Consider the following 18,144-nt stretch of genomic DNA (forward strand, 5'->3'; position numbering starts at 1 on the left):
AATAAGTATTTCCTGAGGCCCCCATGGGAGGATGGCGTGTTGTAGAAAGCTTATTTCTGTCCCCTGTGTTTACAAGGTCCATCTCTCTCTGTTCTGCCAGGGAAAAAGTCCCATTTTGTCTTCAGCAGAGCTATGATTAAGGCTGCTACCCAGAGCCTCTGTTCCATCTTGAAGCACAGTCCAACACAGATAGCTTAGCTTGTATTTCCAGCTGCAGTTCATTGTATGTGGGGTCCACATGGCCATGGGCCATGAGGCTTTTAGGGCCACATGGCAGGCAAGTGCTGGACATGGAACAAGCGAGTATAAGGAAGCAAGAACAAAGTAAGAAGAACAAGAGAGAATTTCTTTGCGGATTATGTATTTCCAAATTTTTGTGGGTCTACGTTGGGTTCCACCCTCCTGGCCAATGATCTTTGTTCCCAGGTTAGACTCACAAACAAGCACCTTCCCTACATCACCCCAGCTTCCCCGTGCATGCACCATTTCCCCTTTGTCTGGTCCCTTCTCCCACTGATCTGCAGGGAATGGGCTGGTGGTTCCCTGGGGAGAGTGATACTGAAACTTCCTGGTGAAGCTGCCCAGATGACTATGCTTACAATGTCTGGCCTTCTCTTTTCTTTCTTCCTATTATTAATATTAATAACTAGCTAGTTACAATGATAACCACCCCATTATGTGTGTACTCTTAAGGATGAGGGGAATTTATCCTATAATACCAATGCTGGCTTTTTTACGAACCCAATTCTCCAGCCTGGTGGAGTTACCTTGTCCTGTGACATTCAAATAAAAGCTTCTTGTACATCCATTTCACAAATACACAGAGCTCTGTTGTCAGTCCCCAACCCTTCCTACCCACGGGGATTCTCTAGGTTCTTAGGATTTTCCTGGTGACTTCAGGCTTCTACCGAATTCCTGATCTCTTACTAGTGTCTCCCCGCATATCTCTTCTTTTCTAACCACAACTGACTGATCCTTGAGTTTTTAAAAGAACCCCACCATAGAAGGAAATTCAGTATAATATAATTTAAGTGACTATTTGGAGATGACGCCCAAGAGCAATGGGCTGGATGGGCTACATTGCTGGTAGCAACATTAAAGAGAACAGCAATTTTCAACATTCCCCAGGGTCATCCTGCTAGTCCAAATGATGACTTTTTTGTGAATTAGGGGAAAAGCTCATCTCCCCCAAGACCTCCTTTATGATCACCTGCTGAGAACATGTTTGAATAACTGTATGAACCAGGAGGTTGCTCTCTCTGCCTGGGGTGTGCCACACACTATGGACACAACAGCATTCAGCAGTCCCTCCTGCCACTGGGAGCTTCTCACTGGCCATTGCTGCCTCTTAGGGCCCAGTCTTCCTGCATCTTCACGCCTGGTTCTCTCTCTCTCTTTCTCCAACCCATTTCTTCCTTTAATCTCCATCAGGTTCCTTCTATTCTAGGTCCCTTTACTCTCTTCCTTCTGAAGTTCCTTGGAGAAATTTATAATTCTTACTTTATTTTGACTAGCAGCACATAAATTCTTAGTTTATTTTAATATTTGATATTTTTACTTCTCTCTCCTACGCATCTCACCTTTGGCCCAAGGGTTACCCTTCTTAACTGAAATGGCCGTTGTATTTTGCTATTAATTCCTTGAGGATTTCTGCTTCCAGCTTTTTATATTAACTGCCCCCCCTTCACCTTGCCCAATTATTATTTATTTTTTTACAAAAAAGGACTTGGTTAGTTTCTCTAATACAATTCTCAGAGCACCTCCTACCTCTTCTTTAAAAAATCCTTATATTATGAACTTTGAGTACAGTGGGCACCCAATAAACATTTGCCAATGAACTATTTATGATGGAATGTATAAAGCTATGCAGTTTTGTTTTGGGGGGTATATTAGATGGTGACCTAATTTCAGAATCCCTGGCGTGTGCTTAGCAAAGTGCCTAGCTCACAGTGGGTGCTCAAAAGATATTTGTTAAATGAATAGCAATCAGTAAAATAAACCATTTTCTACCTAACCCAGTAGAATTTGTGGCACTAACCACCAAGGTGTTAAAGAAAAATAGTGCAGAGAGGTACAGGGTCATTTTAATTCTCTAGGTTACCATGATTGATTAATTCATTGAGGGGACAAACTCATTTAGAATGAAAATATCTCTATAGCAGGCTAGTCCCTTCTATATATATATCACACCTTAAAAATAATTTCAAGAACATTCTTTTCATATCTTCTCAGAGTTCTATGAATGAGATACTATTTGCACTTGCCCCTCACCACCCCACTTTGCAAAGGAAACAAAGTCCAGAGAGACTTAAGCTATTTAGTTAGGCTCACACATCCTGCAAATGATGAGAAGAGACCTTGAACATAAATCTACTGATGCCAAGTCTCCTACTTTTTCTGCTACATTTCAGCTTTCCTGGTTTGGGATAGGAATGCAATCACTCCGAGGTTCTGTTTCCAAAGTAGATGTTTAAAAAATATGTTCAGATTTTGCAAAAGCATAAAACACATTGCTCAATGCCAATATAAGTCTTCAGTCTAGAATCCAGACCATCAAGCATGCAGCACGGCTGACTTTGAAAGAGGCCTCATGAGTACACAAAGTTGAAATTGTCTCTAAGGATTTTTGCTAAGTAGTCTGAATCTAGTGGGGAAAATTAAATCTTTTCCCAGAGCTTCATGGGAGTGGAAAATGAAAGATTGAGAGCTTGTGAGAAATAACAGGCACTTTAAAAAATGTTTGATTAGAATGAGAAGAATGGCAGAACGGTTTTAAAAAAAACAACAAAAATAAAAATGGTACAACACTTGAAATATGTTTTAGAATCGTAACTTTAGGGCTAAAAGGGACCAGAAAATGCATCTAAACTCCCCCCCCTCTTTTTTTTTTTGCAAAAAGTAGCTACATTTTGAATCATAATCATAATCAGCTACATAGTTTGTGTGGCCCAGTGCAAAATAAAAACGTGGGGCCCCTATTAAAAAAATTATTAAGACTTTCAAGATGGTGACCACAGATTGTTAACTTTCTGAAGTGCAGGGACCTGTATGGCTGCTAAGGTCATGTGCCTATGAAGCCAGCCCTGATCACAATATTATTAATACCAATATTTTACATTTATATGGAATTCAAAGTTTACACAGTCCTTTCACAGACCTAATTTGAGTTTTACAATAGCTCAGTGGAGTAGAATGAGTGTTGTCTAAATTTTAAAATAATTCCCCTCAGGAATGAATTTGCCAGCCATGACATTCTGGTGGACTAAAATGATTCTGTGCCCTTCATACCATTTATGTTTAATATCATGATGGTAGCAGTGATGCTGGTGTAATTAACTAGTTATTAATAACGGAAAAGGAGCAAAGTGAAGGCCTAATATTATGGGCGTGTCATTTGGGCACCTTCACCAGGAAACTAAAGCTTTACACTCCCCTGAGAGCCACTAGTCTGTTCCCGGGAAATGGGAAGGAACTGGACAGGGAGGAGGATGGGTGCATGTGCAGTAAGTAGAGGTGATATTGGAGAGATACTTGACTATCTGTCACATCTGGGAACAGGTCATTGGCCAGAATGGGCATGGACACTGCCAGGGCATGAAATTTGAGATATTTAATCCCCTAAACCAGTGGTGGGCAAACTGCGGCTCGCGAGCCACATGTGGCTCTTTGGCCCCTTGAGTGTGGCCACGAAGTTTCAATATCACTGTACGGGCGTGCCCGCACATGGTATTTTGTGGAAAAGCCACATTCAATGGGCCGCAGTTTGCTGACCACTACCCTAAACAAAGTAATTTGCGCTGTTGGTATGTTGTGCTTGACTCCTGGCTTGTTGGGGCTCTCTCCCCCTGCTTCCTGGCATTCTCCCATGTGGCCTACAGCCATGTGAAACCCACACACCATGGATTAAAGGACTGCAACTAGACTGACACTGAACTGGACTGAACTGGACCCGGCTGCAGCATGGAATGGAAACTCTGACATTGGCTTTGTTTCTAACTCTACTGAAATCCCAGCTACACTTCTGCGACTGGGCTAAGAGAAATGGGACTTTGGAAATGCAGAGATGTGATTCCATGCAAATAAAAATCACTCATCCTCTCATGTGAGTCTCAGAAAATTCTTTTTCTTGAGATATCATCAGGACCCCACCCCCAGCACCCAGTAGGGAAGAGGACACCCCAATTTCTCCGATAATAGCGGGACATATTAGATTAAGTAGGAAACAGTTAACTTGCTCAGGGATATTCACTCAACAAATTCTTTAACACCTACTATGAGCTGAGCACTTTGTATGTCAGGCATCTGACCTGAACTTCACAAAAACTCAGTGAACTATCATTCTCAATGTACCAATCAGCAGGCTGAGAATCAGGGAAGTAAAGTTATTCGAGGGCACAGATTAGTTCACAAAATAATTGGGATTCGGATACTCATTGCCAGACTGTGCAATATCTAAACAGTGCATATCTAAAATGAGATATAAATGTAAATTTCAAGTTGTTTGCCAAAGAGATTAAAGCGAAATCAGAGAGTAAGTCACTGCCCTCTCTTTTCTACCTCTCTTCTTTCTCTCTCTCTCCTTGTTCTCTCTCTCTCAGTTTCTAGAGTAAAAAATACAGAAATAAAAAGATGCAATTTTCATAAGTTTTAGGACATTGCCTAGTAAATGGATTAAAAGTAAGTGAATCAACCTGAGCCAACCCTCCTGGCACAACACTGATTGTTCACTAAATATGCATGAGATCTTCTTCTGCACTTTGAAGCTGCAAGTTGGGCAAAGCCATATGACTATGTCGGGCTAATGGGCTATAAACAAAAGTCATTTCCAGGCTGAGGTAGTGAAAAATTCATTCAAGACTCTCTTTCCCTGACTCAGTGACCCTAGAAGCCATGTGTTGAGATTTTAGAAACACAAGATGGAAGCATATTGGCTCCCTGAGTCACCACTTGGAAGGGAGTTTCCCTGCAGATGCAGGGGACTTTCAGTGGACTTTATATGAGCAAAATAAATTTTCATGTCAAAGTCACTGAGATCTGGGAGTTTGTCACTGCAGCATAACTCAGCATCACCTGACTAATCAACAATATTCCTCTCAAAATTCCCTATCAAACTGCCCCCCTGCCCCCCGGAAGCTCTCACAGCTGAGGAGGTTCTGCTATTTTCAAAGGTTGTGGCCTCAAGGCCTTTGATTTTACATTAAACACAGGCATGATTGAAAGCTGAAGAACTTGAGTGTATAGGTGAGCAGAGGCTTCAACTATTTCTAGGTCTTCCTAAAATATGTAAATTTTGGGGAAAGTGCTTAAATACTGAAATGATAAGCAAATGATTGTCTAGTTTACTAACCCAGGTATTTGTTTTCAGGGAGATCTTAAAAGGAAGAAAGTTTTAGTTTGTTTTCTTTAGTTTAGTACAGAAAAACTGAGAATCTTCAGGAATGACCATATGTCTCACACTTAAATAGCCAGACAGAAGAGTTGAAACATGACGATATGAGATACAACCATCACATAAATAATGAGTCTGACTTATATCTAAAATATATGAAGGAATGAGTTTTCCTTGGGAAGATGGTCATCCTCAGAGGCTAAGAACTTTGACCAAATTTCTTCCTCCAAAAATCTATGATCACAGTTCTCATACAATCATTGTCGCACTTTTTGAGTGGGAAGCATGGGCTTAAGAGTCTGAAAACTGCCTGTTGCTAGTGATGTTCCCCAGAGGAAATAAGCTGACTGCTCTAAGCCACATTTCTCAGTTGTCAAGTGGAGGTAACAACAGCGTCAGCCTCATAAGGTAACTGAGGTGTTCATGAGATAATGTGCAGCAAGGTCTTAGCCTGACACAAAGGAAGGGCTCACAAAACCCTAGCTATTATTCTGGGAGATTCTCGGGCATAGAAATTCTTTATCTTTTGAGGATGGCTTTAATGGTTGGAGACAACAACTGGCCATCTGGAGTCAAAGCTGGTGATATAGGACGTTCCATCAAACTCACCAAATTTGAGGCAACTTAAACTGAGAAGTTTTTTCTCATTTGTCGCTTAATTGTACAATGTCAAGGTGGCTAAAGGAGACTATCTGTACAGCATCTGGATTGGTCTTGGGAAAACATTTGGGTTTCTAACAGGCAAGAAGTTATTTAAGGCAAAAGGAGCAGCAGAGCAAATGCAGGGGCAGCTTGGACAGGGGATAGGATGGATATAAAATTGTTTGGTCGGAATAACCTGAAGGTGAGGCCAGAAACATGGCTTGGAGTTATTTTTCAGAGCATCTTGAATTCTGCAGTGAAATATTTTTACTGCATTCACTTGGCAGTGGGGAAACCACGAAAAGTGTTGGAGTGAGGGAGTAAAGCACTGGACTGAATGCAGAAGGGACTAGAAGGAAAGGAAGCAAATAGAGGGGCTCCTAAAATAACACAGGTGAAAGGTAAGCGGTCCTAAGTTAGGGTGATGGCAGTAAAAGAAGAAATGGATGTGAGATGAAATAGTCATGACTTGGGAACAAAGTGAAAGAAGTTTAACATGAACGCCAGGTGGGGGACCTGGTGCCTGGGACAAGCTTGGTGCCATTCTCCCAAATTGGAAAGCCAGAAGAAGGAACCGGTAAGGAGAAAAGGAGGAGAAAGGTGTTTGCTTGGTGATAGCCTCATGATATCACCTTGGGATCATCATGAATTTGTGTGGGAATGTTGCAGGTTAACTACAATACCAAATACGTCCCTTGTAAAAACAGCCAGACTGGGCGGGGGGTGAGAGGGAGGTGGATGGAGACTGCATGTGACTAATTTTATGAGTCATCGCTTTAACACCAAGCTAAAATTACCTTTGGTTGCACCTAATTCTTGTACTAGCAATGACTTTGACCATTAGAGTTTTGCAATACTTGTAGCAACTGGCCATTTGTGGTCACAGTTGGCCAACTGGCCCTTCCCTAGCAAGAACAAATGAAACAGATTTTCTTTACAGCACCACTTAGGTACACAATTACTAACAACTATAATTTTTTAATATGCACCAAGTACCCAGGTAAGAAAACTTACCTGGAGGAGGACTAGGGGAAATCGGCTGGAAACTTGGCCCAGGAAAAAAACGAAATAGAGGGGAAAAAAACTAAGACCTACAAGCAGAAGGCTATAATTAGATTCCTAAAGGAAGAGGGGAAATGGGAGTGAATCAATAATCTTTGAGCTCCTTTTATGTCCTAGGGTAAGTGCTGAAAATACTAAGATGAATAAGACACATCCTGAGCTCTCAGACTAGTGGGAGGGAATTCTAGTATAGAAATGTTACAAACATGTCTGCTGAGTTTTAGAGGAGAGGGGAACATGTTTTGGATGCATTCCACTTAAACTGGGGGCACAAGGGTCAAGAAGTCCACTTTTAGGTGAAAAATGAGATTCCAAGAAGTTAAATGAGTTGCCTAAAGTCATAGCATCTAATCATTGGGGTTTCTTTGGTTACAAGTGAAAGAAACTAAATTCAAACTAGTTCGGGTGTGTGTGTGGGGGGGGACCCACAGTAGCTCATGTGATGGAAAAGTACAGGGTTCAGGGGTGGTGGTGGTGTGGGGGGATTGATCTGCTTCTCTCCTGGATCCAGGCGCTCCATCTGTGCCCCGTCTTTGGCTCCTTTGTTATGTGTTGCTTTATCCTCAGCCACAGGATCCCATGGTTCTTCCAGCTTGCCACCTATATTGACCCCCAGAAGCACTCTGATTGGCTCTGCTTCATTGCCTTAACCAATCCCTGAGTCAAGTGGAATTGCATGCTCTGATCACATGATGCTTGATTGACATTTTAACCAGAATCACCTGCAGCAGGAAGGGACCCTTCCACTATGAAATGCATGGTTGCCATCCCCAAAGGAAGTGGGCAAACACAATCCGAGTGCATTGCACAGATTTCAGAAACTTGCAGAGTGGCGCTGAAAGCCCAAGCTGCATTCCAAAGTCTGAGTCTTTCCATCATACCAAGTGTTGAGATCCTGATGAATAAGAACAGGAAGAAGATCGGATGACAGGGCAACTAAAAGGAAAGGCAGACCTCATTTTGGGAGGCCAAAATACCAAAGAAGAAATGATAAAAGGAAGCAAGAGTAGTAGGATGGTGAGAGACTGTGAAAAAAAAAAAGAAAGCAAGACTTGGGAGGAAAATGTATGGGGTGGGGGAGGCATCCTGCAGCCTTCAAACCCTTCAAACCCTTCAAACCCTCCTCTGGAATCCCTGCCAGGAACCACTGCTATTTTTCAGAAAGCTTTTTACCTTCTCCCTTGTAAGAAGCTGAGAGCCAAATGCCTTATTAATCTTTCAAAAGGCCACTTTGGCTTCTCACGGCAGAGCTGCGCACATTTGGCTTGGCTTCCCGACGTTCATTTTTTTCTTCCCAACAGCAATGGAAATTGGCATACTCACCCAATACCCACTAGGACCACAGGGACCAATGGCTGGTTCCACAGAGGCTCATCTTTACCTGGGGAGATAGCTGTCAGCCCTGTGCCTGAAGGATTCTCCTACCAGTGCCGAGCCAGGTTCGGCTATACCATATTCTTATTTCTCAGGCCTGTTTGCTGTGTGAGAAACTCAGAAGTCAAAAATAAACCCAGAGCTCAGTTTTCCACCACCCCATTAGGCAGCTGCTGTGAGCCTGGCATAATACAGGGTGTAGTTAAGGAATCCTTTCTCCCAGCAGAACTGGTGGTTGGGGTGGAGTAGGCAAAAAATAGACACATGCAGTAAAGAGTAACATGGTTGAACCAAATTAAAAGAAAACAATGTAAGAACTGTCACAAAAGAGACTGTGTTGTCCTACTATCTTCCATGAACCATGTCTTCAATAGAACCAAGCCCAGTTCCATTGCACTGGGTGCTGAGGGTAGAAGGGTGAGTCAGAACTGCACTGTTGGAGAGGGATACTTCCTCCCACTCCCAATGTTTCCTCCTTGTGAAAGGATTACAACTGGTGTGAAATGGCACACCTTCTCCCATGTCACCCTTGGATGGTTTGGGGGTCAGGCGATCAGTCCATTTGAAGAGTGTCACGTGAACAGTACACTTGCAAAGATTATAACGGGGCATGCTTATCTCAGGTCCACCTTTTTGGTTCTTTGGAATTGCATTGCCAACTGAGAAGCCTACTGTTATCAGTTGAATTTCTTCTACCTTTCACCCAAATTCATGCATGTGTTGAAGTCCTAGCTCCAAGTACCTCAGAATGTGACTGTGTTTCAAGATAGCAACTTCAAAAACGTAACTAAGGTTAAATGAAATCTTTGGACATGGGCCCAAATCCAGTATGACTGCTGTCCTTATAAGAAGAGATCGAGACACAGACACACACACACAGAGGGAAAACCATGTAAAAATGCAGGTAGGAGAAGATAGCCATCTATAAGCCAAGGAGAGAAGCTAACCCTGACAACACCTTGATCTTGGACTTCTGGCCTCCAGCATTGTAAGAAAATTAATTTTTGTTTTTAAGCCATGCAATCTGCAGCATTTGTTATGGCAACCTTAACATACTCTGCCTGAGCGAGAACCTATGTCCAAATAAAACTGTAAGTCTTAGTTGAGCAGGTGTATCCCCACTGTCATCACACCCTTCAATCCAGTGTTCTCTGGAATAAATTCATAACAAAGCTAAGAGTTCAGCCTCCATCTGCCTTCCTTTTTGTCTTTTTTTTTCTCATTTTGTTCAGATGTTGGGTGAAGCAGTGCTTTTCCTCAAAAACTCCAGGTTAGACCATAGCAGCCAAGAAAAGTCGACTCTACTGTGGTAGCCAATAACTGCTGGGGTCCAACCCCAGCGGGTCCAGGGGTCCCCAAAGGTGTGGACGGAGTTGGCGAAGAAGGAATGACAGTTGATCAGCAGCCTAGCCAGGATCTCTAGCCAGGATCTCCAGCCAAGTTCTGGTCTGGATCTCCAGCGAAGTTCTGCTCTGGATCTCCAGCCAGGTTCTGTGTCCATGTTCTCTTGCTAGGTTCTCCAGCCAGGTTCTGTCCAGGTTCTCCAGCCAGGTTCAGTCACCAGGTTCCAGTCAGGTTCTCTTGCCAATTTCTGTAGTGAGGTTCAGCCCAGGATCTTTTGCCATGTTCTCTCGCTAGGTTCTGTCTCTAGGTTCTGTCTCTCCTGGTTCCGTGTTCTAAGTTCTGTCTCTTGCTGTCTTATTACATCTGTATTTATACCAGTTGATTCAATCCTATCAATCTCTATTACAAAGGTTAGGGCGTTTCTTATCTCCATTCCAGGGAGTAAAGATTATGTAGCTTAAGCATGATTGTTCGTAGTTAAAGTGATTAATTACCCGCCTGGCTTACCCGCCTGGCACTTAGTTGAGGGATTTTATTCCCTCCCTAACTTCAGGGGAAAATCCCTACCTGGGGGAACAACCTTTCTCAGAGACCTTGGTTAAAACACATAGTGCCAAGAAGGTGAGCAAACATATTAAGAACAGTATGCCATATATGCCAGGTCCTTTGAAACAGCAAGGATGGACCGGCTCCCGGCAAATTCCCCCTTTTTTATTTTTTAAAAGCAGGCATTAAAAAGAAAAAACCCGAAATGCTCTCTTGTATCCATTTTAAGAGTAGGATTGACACTTTCCGCTATTACCTGAGTCCTGATCTATCACCCCAGGGAGAGCTGTGTAGGTTCTGCACTTTCCCAGGGTGGAAAGGCTGCAGTGGGGTTAAGGATAAGGCTCCTTGGGCCTACCTTCTCCCATGCCATTACATTTACCTTTCCTTCCTCAGAAAAGCATGGACATATTTCTTGTATAAAACGTTCTGTCTGACTGGGAGTAACCTTAATTCCTCTGCTAGCAAGCATATGTGTTAAAAGATCAATACAGAGTCTTATTTCTTTAGACTCAGTATGGCACATCTTCTCAATCTAAGTTCTGTACTATCCACCTTCTTACCCTACTTATCCTCTATAGAGGGGTCTGCAGTACCCTGGTGGAGTCCTATCCATCCCGAGTGTGGGGTTCTCAATGGGGAGGGCTTACCTAGGGGAATCCTGTTCCAGGGGTTCCCAAAGGTGTGGACGGAGTCAGCGAAGACTATCCACCCTCTCCTACGGTGGAGTCCTATCCATCCCGAGAGTGGGGCTTACCTAGGGGTCCCTGTTCGGGCGCCAGATGCTGGGGTCCAACCCCAGCGGGTCCAGGGGTTCCCAAAGGCGTGGATGGAGTCGGCGAAGAAGGAATGACAGTTGATCAGCAGCCTAGCCAGGATCTCTAGCCAGGATCTCCAGCCAAGTTCTGGTCTGGATCTCCAGAGAGGTTCTGCTTAGGATCTCCAGCCAGGTTCTGTATCCATGTTGTCTTGCTAGGTTCTCCAGCCAGGTTCAGTTACCAGGTTCTAGTCAGGTTCTCTTGCCAATTTCTGTAGTCAGGTTCAGTCCAGGATCTTTTGCCATGTTCTCTCCAGCGAAGTTCTTCTGTCTCTAGAGAACGTTCTGTGTAGGTTCTGTGCCTAGGTTCTGTCTCTCCTGGTTCCGTATTCTAAGTTCTGTCTCTTGCTGTCTTATTACATGTGTATTTATACCAGTTGACTCAATCCTATCAATCTCTATTACAAAGGTTAGGGCGTTTCTTATCTCCATTCCGGGGAGTAAAGATTATGTAGCTTAAGCATGATTGTTCGTAGTTAAAGTGATTAATTACCCACCTGGCACTTAGTTAAGAGGTTTTATTCCCTCCCTAACTTCAGGGGAAAATCCCTACCTGGGGAAACAACCTTTCTCAGAGACCTTGGTTAAAACACATAGTGCCAAGAAGGTGAGCAAACATATTAAGAACAGTATGCCATATATGCCAGGTCCCTTGAAATAGCAAGCATGGACCGGCTCCCGGCAAATAACCTCCAAATCTCAGTGGCTTTACCAAACAATCGATTATTTCTGGCTCACATTCTGTTATCAGCTTTCCTAGATGGAACTTGGATTCTACATGCCCAACACAGCTCAGCATGGAGACTATTCATCCTAGTCACAGTCACTCAGAGGCCCTATCTCATTATGAGAGTCCATGGTCATCTCAGAGGGAGGAAACAAACTTGGTGCATTGCACAGTGTCCCTCCAGAAATGACTCACATCACGTCTAATCACATTTCATTGATCAAAGCAAGTCATTGATCATGGCTAACATCCAAAGGGGTGGCAAAGTGTAATCCTATCTAATGTCCAGAAGGAGGCAATCTGGAAATATTTGGGAATGACTCCAAAGACCACCACATGGACCATCACCCCTGTCCCCAAGAAGGTTACAATTTAGAGCAGCAAGATGAGGAACTGAGCCCATGTAGTCATTCTTGTGTGAAGAAATTGCCCTACTTGTGTGTGTGCATGAAGATCCTCAGATGAGCAAGTTACTCCCTATAAAATGAGGCTTTAGAATGGGAAGCTATGGTTATGGTTCTGCTCATTCAATAAACAAATATTTGTTAAGCAGGCCAGGCACAAATTCTATCCTGAATCTTGCAGGATTTGGGGAACTCCCTAACCTTCTAATCCCTAACTACCAGTAGGATCCCCCAATCATTGTGAAAACAAAAATATCTTCACAGATATATTTCTACAGATATATTTCTATGGCAGAAGTGTCGTTGCTGTTAAATTTTCATGATAGAAAAAAAACATGTTATTTGCGGGGGTGGGGGGTGGGGGAGAGAAGCATTCATTTTACAACAGGTTTGGTGGGGGGGGGGCAGGTATTTGGGACAAAAGGAAACAATAGGTTTCCAAAAATGGATATGGAATGTTCATGAAATGATCATCACCAGAGTTGACAGGAACCTCAGAGAACTGCAAGTTCAAGTCCTTTCTTAATCAGGATTTCCGGTGGGGAAAGAAGAAGGTAGCTTCTCTTCTTCTCTATCCTGATCACATTGTCCCCTTTCCAACACTGGTGCCCGGGACTCCTTTATTACACTGCCTTTCCATGAGTTTGGATTTGGGTAGGTGGAGGCAAGAGGGAGGGAGGGGCAGCAGAGGGTTAAGAAAGAACAAGGAAAGGAGAAGCTGAAGGAGCACTTGCAGAGCAGGTGTTCCCTTTTAGGCGTGGTGGAGGTGAATTTGAGCCACTGAAAAGAAGACCCGCAGTGTAGTGGACCTCTGAGCTGACGCAAGTACCGAGAAGACAAATCAGACGATTGGGGAAGCACCTGGCAATCGCTGGTGAGGAAGAGCTCTAATGGAAACACCAAGCAGCATTACCATAACTGTTTGTATTTATAGTGTAGTTTCTAAAACTGGCAGCCTGATGGGTCAGCAGAACTATTTGAGAATGAAGGCAGGAAATAGACTTGTAAGCATCATCAAAACTCTGTTGGTTTCCTCTTCCTCTTTCTGACTGACACCATGGGTTTAAAAAGGATGAGAAAGCACTTAGTTTGTCGTAGTGGTTAGGTGCTCCAGATGTTAGATCACCTGCTTCAAGATTTCAGCTGAGACTTGCAAATGTGTTTCATCCTAATCTTTAAGCTGGTTTCAAGACTTGGTCCCCAAAGCAAAATTGGAGGTTATAAAATGAGCCCACAGGTACACCTCCCAGGCTAGAAGGCATTTGCTGCAGGTCTAAGCTGTCTTCCTGATTAGAACTGCTTCTACTTTGGGGCTGCCCTAGACGAAGTTTCAGAAATGACTGGGAAGATCGGAGGGACCATGGATTCCTTGGGAACTGTTTGTTTCGTTTCCCCGCAGTATCTTATATAGGAATGTTGGTAGATAATGAATAGGGTTTGTGGGATGGTTGCCAGTGGCACCAGGAAGCAGGAGTCAATTCATAAACCAATGCCATATGGTGTGAGAATACCCCTTGGCTCACCTCTGAACGGACAAGCCTGTGGCTGGCTGAGCGGACAGGCGAAGTGGGGACACCGCTGCCCTCTCTGCCACTCCCTGCATGTAGCGAACGTGTGCAGCTTAGGAAGGAAGTCAAATGGATGTGTTCATGTTCCTCGGGGTGATGCAGCTGTAATCAACAAGCACGTCAAGAAGTGTGCGTGTGTGTGTGTGTGTGTGTGTGTGTAATGGGAGAGACAGCTCATTTTGTCTGAGGACATTTTGTTCTAACTTTGGCCTAACTTTGTTCTTTGGCCAAAATGAATTGTCCAGGCCCCCAAAACACCACCAGCTGGTGGCGATTTCTTCATTTCCTTTGGTCTAGGAGGTCCTATGTGGCCCTACCCCATAACAAAGAAACAAAATTTCCGGAGGATGAGGCCCAGAAATCAGGATTTTAAAAAGATTCCCAGGTGATTCTAATGTGCAGCCAAGGTTGAGAACCACTGGTCTAGGAAGCAGAGGATGGAGAACAAATACCCCAACTCTCTTATAAACCTGCTGCCAGGAGAAGCAAGTCGGCCAATCCTTGTCTCTTTTCTCTCAGCTTCAATAATTAGCAGAAAGAGAAAACCATTCTTTATGAGACGAAAGTGAATTGTTTTCATTTGGAACAGCTAGTTCCAAATGACTTAGTTGTGGGTCCCACCAGTTTCCTAAGTTAGGAGGCAGAATGGGATTATGCTTCTGACACAGAGAGCTCTGCCACTTAATGGCCACGTGGCCTCAGGCAGGTTACTTTAGCCTTTTTCCCCATTTGAACATGAGAATAAGGACCTAAGGACACACCCCCTCCTCCCCACCCCTGCCACTTACCTCACAGAGTTGCTGTGGGATAACACGAAATAATAGTTCTGTAACACTCTGCCCTGGGTCGCATAAGTGGCCTTGCTCTCATGACACAGATTCTCCTGATCATGGGAGGACCTGAGCCCTGGGCTAGTGTTCAGGAGCCAAGATGGCTACAGGGCTTGGGTGGGACTGGCCAGGGAGCCACATCTAAGGGAAATCTAAAGCACAAGTCCAGGCCCTGGTCTAAGCAAAAGGTCAAGCGTAAAGAACCAGGAGGAAGGGAGGACACAGTTGTAAAGCAATGGGTTGGAAAATGAATAAATCAAGTCTGAGCAGGTAGACTCCCAGTGGTTAGTAGGACACATAAGGCCTGTAGACTAGTCCCTGAGGCCTAGACATGCAGCAGGAAGGCTTGTTATAGAGCGACTGCAGAGTGGATACCAGTGAGGAGGGCATTGCGGGGGAAGGGAGGGGGCAGAACTGAGTCAGTCTGGATAGGGACACAGGTCCTGTCGTTAGTGCTTCTTCCCCTGTCCAGCCGTAGAAATATGGCAAAATCATTCAGAAGATCTGGCCCTGGATAGAGCCAAGGTGCTTGTCATCTGGTCACAGAAGTCCAAGGCTTCTATCAAGAGCTAACTTAAGAAAACCTCCTGAGGATTCTTATCCACCCATCTCACCACGCCCTGGCCACACCCAGCTTCACACCAACGGTGTAAAATGAGACGGTGGTGTGTCTGCCTCACTTGCCAGGACCTCTGCTGAGGACAGACAATCGCCATGCACCTGGAGAATTACACAGTGCCTGGCCAACCAATCGCAACAGCTCAGCATTACTGCTTAGGGGAGAGGGAGAAAATCTTGGTGGACATGTATTCACAGTGTTTATAATGTTATTAGTGTTTTTTCCTTACTCACTTACCTTACTCAGATACCTTGGTTATTTCCAGGGTGTGTGTCTCTTGATTCTTTAAAAGGTCACTAGATCCAAGAACATCCACTAGAGGACAGTGCCAAGTTCAAAGTGGACGCCTGAATTTAGTCCAGTGCTTGGCGTATTCCCCAGGCAGCTGGGAGTATATTCAATTATTTCTGATGCTGATGGCGATAGCTCATTTAGTAAATCATCAGTAAGTCTTCTTTGACCCATCATTTGTGATTGGACAGTTCCAAAATCACATTCCTCTCCTTATTGACCCAATAGGACAGAGGTGACACGCGAACTCATTTTTTTGGTTGAATTTTCTTTGTTAAATGGCATTTAAATATATAAAATAAATATCAAAAATATAAGTCTTTGTTTTACTATGGTTGCAAATATCAAAAAATTTCTATGTGACATGGCACCAGAGTTAAGTAAGGGTTTTTCAAAATGCTAACACGCCAAGCTCAAAAGGTTCACCATCACTGCAATAGGAGCTCCCCAATTAGGGAACAGGTTGACAGATGATACCATTCCCTGTCTAGCTCCCTTTCTCACCAGCCCCCTTTCTGCAGAAGACCTATTCTCCTGAATAAAATGACATTATTCAAGGACCTACTATATATGTCTGCTCAGGGTGGCCAATGCCAATGGGCTTCCCTGCCTTCTGGCTTCCTCTTGAGTTAGACAATGAATGGGAGGCACCAACAGGAGATGGGACAGAGGAGAATGAGGTCAGGGCTTTGTACTCCAACATCCTCCTCATCAAGGGACCCTGGGCTGACCATGTCCTTCTAAAGGTTTCCTTCTCCTCCCAACCTTTCAGTTTCTATGTTCAAGGAACCACACCCTGTCCTTGCCTGGGCGTGATGCCAGAGCCTTGCTAATGCTAGTTCCCAGGGGAATTCTTTTTTTTTTTTTTTAATATATTTTATTGATTTTTTTACAGAGAAGAAGGGAGAGAGACAGACAGTTAGAAACATCGATGAGAGAGGAACATCGATCAGCTGCCTCCTGCACATCTCCCACTGGGGATGTGCCCGCAACCCAGATACATGCCCTTGACCGGAACCGAACCTGGGACCCTTCAGTCCTCAAGCCGATGCTCTATCCACCGAGCCAAACCGGTTTCGGCCCCAGGGGAATTCTTGTCTTTTGTGGTATGTCATTTAAATTCCCTTACTTGAATTTATTAAAAGTCCTTGTATTTGAGCCCTCCTGGTTCTATTACTAACACCATCGCCTAACATTGGGTACTTTTTTAAAAAAAAAAAAAAGTGAAAAAATTAGCAATTTGCTGAAAAATATTGAACCTCTAAAGAGCAGCGCTCCCACCTCTTCCTTATCACCTTGTCCTCTCGCTCCTCTGGTAGCTTCCTGGCTTTCTGATGTCACCCACCTACAGGCTTCAGCCCACCCCGTCCATCTGGGTCTTGTATGTGGTCCTGGTCTTACCTAGCAGAGATGCTGAGCCTGGGGCTCTGTGCTGAAATGTAAGAGCACTGAGCCTACCTGGGACAGACGAAAGAAGTGCAGCCAGGCAAAGTCTGAACTGTGTTGACCAGGGAAGCAAAAGTCAAAACTTGAGAATGACACTAGACATTGAGTCTGCAGGATGACATGAGGCATCAACAGAGAGATGAATCAGCAGGGCAGGGCAAGCAAGAGCAGAATTCAAAGCAGCTTGAGTGAAGTTGATCAGATCAGAGGCCATGAAATGTGTGCAGGTGTCTGAGGCCCATTTCTACATGATGGAGACAAACCCAAAGGAGGTGGGCACTTCATAAACCAATTCCTTCTGTGAGGCTACAGCAATAGCCCGCATCTCACCCCTTGTGGGGCTTGGAATTGCGTCAGGCTCCCAGTCCCAGGTTTTGGGGGTGTAACCATGACCATTCAGCTCCCATGGAGACCTTGTAATTCTCCTGGTTGCTGAGTAGATCAAGGACTTTCCCACTGGGAGAAAGTCCTAATGTCCAAATCTCAGCTCTCCTAGTCCTTGAGTGAGCCCAGGCCATATGATTGTCTTCTATCAAAAGACCCTCATTAATTCTGAGCCTTCATGCTACTTCGTTACCCTAGCCATCCTCAATAAGGCCCTGCTCTGCTGCCTAACTCTTCCCCCTTCCTTAGGGCTGGATTCTGTTTTGATGACCCCCCACTTCTGATAAGTGTCTTTCAGTATAATTTCAGGTGGAGCGTCTTGGGCCCCACCTCTCTGATCCTGACTAAAGAATATTGATTTAACTTTCTCACCCTTCTACTGGGCAATATCCACAGCAACAGCCCAGAATTTGGATAAGGTCATCATTATCTAGTCATCTGCAAGTTCTGAGTGTCCCTTAGAGGTTGGCTTTTTGTGGTAGGATTAATATCGCCACTCCACGCTGCATTTATGGAGTGGATTTCCCCCCCATTCCCCTCCAGCCCTGTGTTGCTGAAAATTTAGGATGCCTTGGGCCCAGGCCCATCCAGGTGAAGTAATTTACAGCCTCCTTTCGTCTACTGCTTCTTTAAGGCTCATCAAGGCCTCCTGAGAGGAATGGGATGTTTTAAGTATTTCATGGAGAGTGAAATGAGTAACG

The sequence above is a fragment of the Myotis myotis genome, unplaced genomic scaffold (genome assembly GCF_014108235.1).
Source record: "Myotis myotis isolate mMyoMyo1 unplaced genomic scaffold, mMyoMyo1.p scaffold_m19_p_3, whole genome shotgun sequence".
Classification (NCBI taxonomy): domain Eukaryota; kingdom Metazoa; phylum Chordata; class Mammalia; order Chiroptera; family Vespertilionidae; genus Myotis; species Myotis myotis.